Source organism: Hippopotamus amphibius, chromosome X (assembly GCF_030028045.1).
Source record: "Hippopotamus amphibius kiboko isolate mHipAmp2 chromosome X, mHipAmp2.hap2, whole genome shotgun sequence".
NCBI lineage: Eukaryota > Metazoa > Chordata > Mammalia > Artiodactyla > Hippopotamidae > Hippopotamus > Hippopotamus amphibius.
The window spans coordinates 105,664,373-105,670,281 of NC_080203.1; positions in this window are offsets into that span (position 1 = coordinate 105,664,373).

A 5,909-nucleotide genomic window follows, 5' to 3' on the forward strand; every position below is an offset into this window, starting at 1 on the left:
AATTTTAGGGAAACTTCTGTTTTCTGGTTGGAGAGACTAGAGAAAGACTTCAGAAGGTTGATGCTGCTCAAGTACAGATTTCCCAGTTCAGATACTTTGAAAAAAAAAAAAACATTCTCCATTGTAATGAATTAGAATCCTACCCTTGAAGTATTGGACTTTAAAATTATTTTGAAAAATACTGAGAGAAGGGGTTAAGTTGTTGCACATAAGGTCAGTGTATATACTATATATGCTATACCATATATATAATTAGTGTATATAATATATATATAATAATCTGCTATACTTCTAAGGAACCTTGGAGAGTGTCCTGCTCACTCTGAAGCCAGCGTGATAGTTTCTCTTCACCAACAATAAAACGTGTGTAATAAGAATTCACATGTATGAAGAGGGAGAAGGGAAAATGCATTAGCACTGTGCTGTTCCAAAAGGCAGAAAAAGCATTTGATCAGATGATTGATTCTCGCCTGTCATGAAAAGCTTTCTTATAAAGAAAAAAGGAATCTCACTATGTTTCTAATAGTAAAATGGCCGATTCTCATTTCCTGCCAAATGAATTATTTACATACTCCCCCGAAGGCCATTTACACTCAATCTACACTTAGGCAATGCTCCAGATGACGGTGTGCTCATTTACAGGAGACTCTTCCCCTGAATTCAATATATTCTCTTCATTGACTCTGTGAAAGCGATGGCGTGCTCCACCTCAGAGAGGAGTGAAGATCCACTTGCGATACATCTGCTGTTCTGCGATCACAGAGCAACGAGTGTAGTGAATTTTTGCTGGGATGCCTTTATTCGATCAATGAAAACAGACAAAAAAGATAATTCGAGACCAAGAAGAAAGAGCTGTAGTAACTCAAAGGCAAGGCTCAGCCTCTTATCCAGTGTGCCCTCGAGTCCTGATGCCATTTCCTGATGCTCCCCCAACATTCCTCCTCCCTGACCGACTCCTCCAGGCACTAGCACGCCTGACCTAGTGAACTTCAGGACAAATCGGAGGGCATGGTGGCCTTGAAACGGAGGATGCTGCTTTCACATCTTGGGAAATCTGCCAAGTGAGAAATTGGTTATTATTTTTAGGCTTCCTTCTTTCCGAAGGCTTGTATTGACAACATCTAGCTCATTCAGATAGAGTGGCAGGTTTTCGCCTCACAGAAGAGCGCTGTTCTTGCTCTCCATGGTAGGTAGGAGGAAAGATGTATCTTGAAAGCCCTGTGGGTTCCTCCAGTCCTCCGCCCTCAATACAGAGATGGACTAAGGGCCTTACTGTCACAGTAGAGGTGGCAGGCTGGTCCCCAGGCAGAGGTCCCAGTGCAACAAGGGTAAATACCAGTGAAATGGAGATCAGCTGCCTCTCAAATGCTCAAAATGCACTGAGTTTCTTATTTCATGTTGCTTGCAGAGTTAATTTTCCTATTAACACATCATTTGGAGTGTTGTTTGTATTGATGTTTCTGATGTTTTCTGATGTTTGTGATGACTTGCCTGCTTTGACAGCAACATCACTTCCAGTTATCAATTTGATAGTAGCTTTGAAATAAAATGCATTTATATGAAGAGTCAAGATGTGATGGCGAAACAGAATAATAGACAACAGTATGAGTACTTTGGTGGATTAACTTAACACATTGTAACAAGGAGTTCTAGGTGTGATTCATCTGGACTGGTAAAGTTTACCACATTTTAATGTAGCTTGGAATGGCCACAATCTCCTGAGGAATTCATCTAAAAATTTAGCATTTTTGTTGTAAAAAAATTAAAATTATTAATCTAGTGGCTTTATATCTAAATATTTTCTGAATTTTAATAATTCAAGTGGCAAGACTGTGGCTATAAAGTTTTACTTTTTATTATCAATAAGTTTAAAAATTACAAAAATGTTTCATTTTGTCACTTCCTGGAATTTATAAGATATGCTTAGAGGTAAATTATTTTTCTTATTTTTCAATTATCATGGAGTAAAACTGACTTTTTGTTGTACATTTCTATGAGTTTTAAGACATGTTTAGATTTGTGTAACTACCATCATAATCAGGGTTGAAAACAGTCCCATCCCCACAGAAAACCTTTTCATATAGCCTATTTGTAATCAAATACTTACCCACTCAAGCCCGTGACAATCATTGATCTGTTCTCCATCCCTATAGCTTTGTCTTTTCCTGAAGGCCAAATATCATATATATGGTTATATGTAATTATATATCATATATATGCATATTGTATATACATATACATAATTATATGTTGAATGTATATATTATCAATACAATATATAACCTTTGAGACTGGCTTCTTTCACTCAGCACTTCTTCAAGTTGTTGTGTGCATCAACAGTCCTTCCATTTTATTGCTGAGTAGTAACCTGTATGGATGTACCATATTTTGTTTATTCATCCTCCTATTGATGGACATTTGAGTTGCTTCCATATTTTTTTTTTTTGCTATGACAAATGAAGCTGCTCTAATAGGCAGACTAATAAATGACCCCTAATGATCCACAACCTTGTATAATCCACACACCTTAAGTGTGGGAGAGACTTGTAAATACAATGAGATATCAATTCTGTGATTAGGTTATCTTATATGGCACAATTTACTCAAAGAGAAGGAGATTATTCTTAGCAGATATATTAGTCTGCTCAGCTGCTATAACAGAATGCCACTGCCTGGGTGGGTTAAACAACAGAAATTTATTTTCTCACAGTTGTGGAGGCTGGAAATCCAATATCAGTGTGCCACCAGGGTTGATACCTGTTGGGGCCTCCCTTCCTGGCTTGCAAATGGTTGTCTCTCGCTGTGTTCTCACATGGCCCTTTCCTCTGCGCACAGACCTTTCTGGCATCTCTTCCTTTTATAAGGACATCAGGCATATTGGATTAAGACTCCACCCTTATAAATCATTTAACCTTAGTTATCTCCTTAAAGAGTCACACTGAGAGTTAGGGCTTCACCATATGAATTTTGGAATGACACAAGTCAGGTCATACCTGTGGGTCTGACTCAATCGGTTAAACCCTTAAAAGGGATGGCACCCTTCCTGGTAAGAGATTCAAAAAGTGAGAGGGATTTGACACAAAGGAGCTTATCTATTGCTGGCTCTGAAGATGGAAGCGACACACAGCAAGGAATGTAGATAGCCTTTAGGAGTTCAGAATTGCCATCTGCTGACAGCCAGCAAGGAAACAGGGACCCAGGCCTAAACTGCAAGAAACTGAATTCCACCACAACCTCATAAGCTTAGAAAATGGCTGAGCTCCAGATAAGAACACAGCCTGACTGACATCTTGATTTTAGCCTGATGGGTGGGTGTGACTCTGAGCAGAGAACCCAGCCATGTGTGTCTGGACTTCTGACCTATAGACAGTGAACTAATACATGGATATCATTTTTTTTTTTCTGTCTTAGTTTCCCAACCAGGGATTGAACCCACACTCCCTGAATTGGAAGGTGCAGTCTCAACCACTGGACCACCAGGGAAGTCCATGGATGTCTTTTTAAGCTGCTAAGCTTGTGGTAACTTGTTATGCAGATATCGAAAACTAATACCTATTTAGTTTACGTATTAACTAAACTTAGCTGGAAATGATTTTTATGTCTATGTTTTTGCCAATACCACACTGCCTTGATTACTGTGGCCTTATAGTGGATCATAAAACTGGGTAATGTGAGTTCTCTAGTTTTGTTCTTCCTTTTCAGAATCGTTTTGGCTATTCTAGTAATTTTGCCTTTTTGTATAAATTTCAGAATCAGTTTGTAGATATCTTTTTATAAAAGAAGCTTACTGAGACTGTCATTGAAATTGTATTAAATCTTTAGATTACAATAGGAAGAACTGACATTTTAACTGTATTGAGTTTTCCAATCCATGAACACAGATTGTCTAATTCTTTGTATCTTCTTTGGTTTCTTTCATCAGTGTTTTGCAGTTTTCACATACAGATCCTGCACATATTTTGTTAGATTTATACCCAGGCACTTCATTTTTTTGGTGGTGTTTTAAAAAGTACAGATTTCTTAATTTAAAATTCAAATTACTTATTGCTGGTATATAGGAAAGCAGTTAACTACTGTATGTTGACCTTGTTTCTGAGACCTTGCTAAATTTGCTTATAGTTCCAGGAGTTGTTTTGTTTTTAAGATCCTTTCATGTTTTCTATATAGACAATTATGTCATCTGCAAATAGACATATTCTTATTTTTTCTTTCCAAACCGTACACTTTTCTTTTTCTTGCCATATTGAACGAGCTATGATTTACGGAACAATGTTGAATAGGACTAATGAGAAAGGATATCCCTGTCTTGTTTCTAATTTTTATTTTTTATCCATGGATTCCAAATCAAGCCAGGAACATTCTTCAGTAGTCCATTCTTTCCTGCTGATCAGCAAATATTCCTTGTCCCTTTTTTCATATATGGAGTGCCCATACATGAGTTGGTCTGTTTCTGTGTTCTCTTTCTATTCTATTTGGTCTATTTTCTATCCAAGCACCAATTCCACACATTCTTGATTACCACAGCTTTTTAATAAGCCTCAATATCTAGTCAGAAAATTTCTGCACCTTATTCTTCTCTAGGTGAGTCTTGACTTTCCTTACCACTTTTCTCCTCCATATACATTTTAGAATCAACTTTCCATTTTTTCACACTTCACAAAAATACTTTCAGGATTTTGACTGGGATTCCACTGATAAAACAACTTGAGTAGAATTGATATATTGGCAATATTGAGTTTTTCAATTCATCAATGTAGAATAACTGTATAGAGCATCCTCATCTCAAATAGAAATCTTTCAAAGAGTCAATCTTTAGCAGATTAAAGAATCTCTGTTCTACTCCTAGGCTTTAACAAGATTTTTTTCCCTTTTTAAAAATTTTATTGTGGAGAAACACTTAACATGATATCTACCCCTTAACAAAATTGTAAGTGTAAAATAGTTTTTGCTTTTTTTTATTCTGCATGTATGTGAAATTTTATAGAGTGCTTTCTTTCATTAATAATTATATGAATTTTCCATCTTACAATACTGCAATAATTTACATTAATTGACTTTCAATGGTAAATTAACTTGCTCCAAGTGTATTAATCTTTTTTATATATTGAAGATTCCACTTATTATTGTGTCTAGGGTTTTTGCATCAATGTTCATGAGTGAGATTGCCCTATATGTTGGCCTTCTTGTACTTTTCTCCTCAGGTTTCTGTATCAGGCATCTGGTAACATGAAACTGAGTTCAGAAGTCTTCCCTTGTCGTGTCCTTTGGAAAAGTGTGTGTGAGGTTAGAGTCATTTGTTCTTGAACATTTGGGAGCACTTCATATGAAGCCACCTTTCACTCATCGTCCAGACAACGGTATTTCTTGCAGTTCCTGAGGTGGATTCAGCAAGGCAGCTACCTTAGTTTTTGCTTACCCTGCCCTCGTGGTATCAGATTTACAAGGGGAAGATTCCTATTAGTCTCCAGCCTCTGGGAGGCCTGCACTTAGCCCTTTGTATCCTAAAACCAAGACTGTGAAAATTTAATCAAATTCAGCAAATACCCTTAGGGCAAAACTGGCTTCTATTCTCAGGCTAATTATCTGGTTCCAGACTTCACTTAAATTTGGCCCAATCATTCTTTCCTGTTTTAGCAGCTTGGCAGTGTTTTCAAGAAGGTACTTTTAATATTTCATCTAGCAGTTTTGGTAGTTTTTGGCAAGAAGCTCAGTCTAAACACCTGACCAGCTCTGGTACCAAATTAAAAGTTAGATTTGCACACAGATTTCCATGAATTTGGTCAGTGTTTCCTTTATAAAAAAAGGATTCATTTTGGATCAAGAATTTCAATTCACTTCAGTCCCTTTTTAATGCCAGCCACAGCACTGGGATTGGATGGTACAGTTACGAATAAGACCTTCAGAAAATT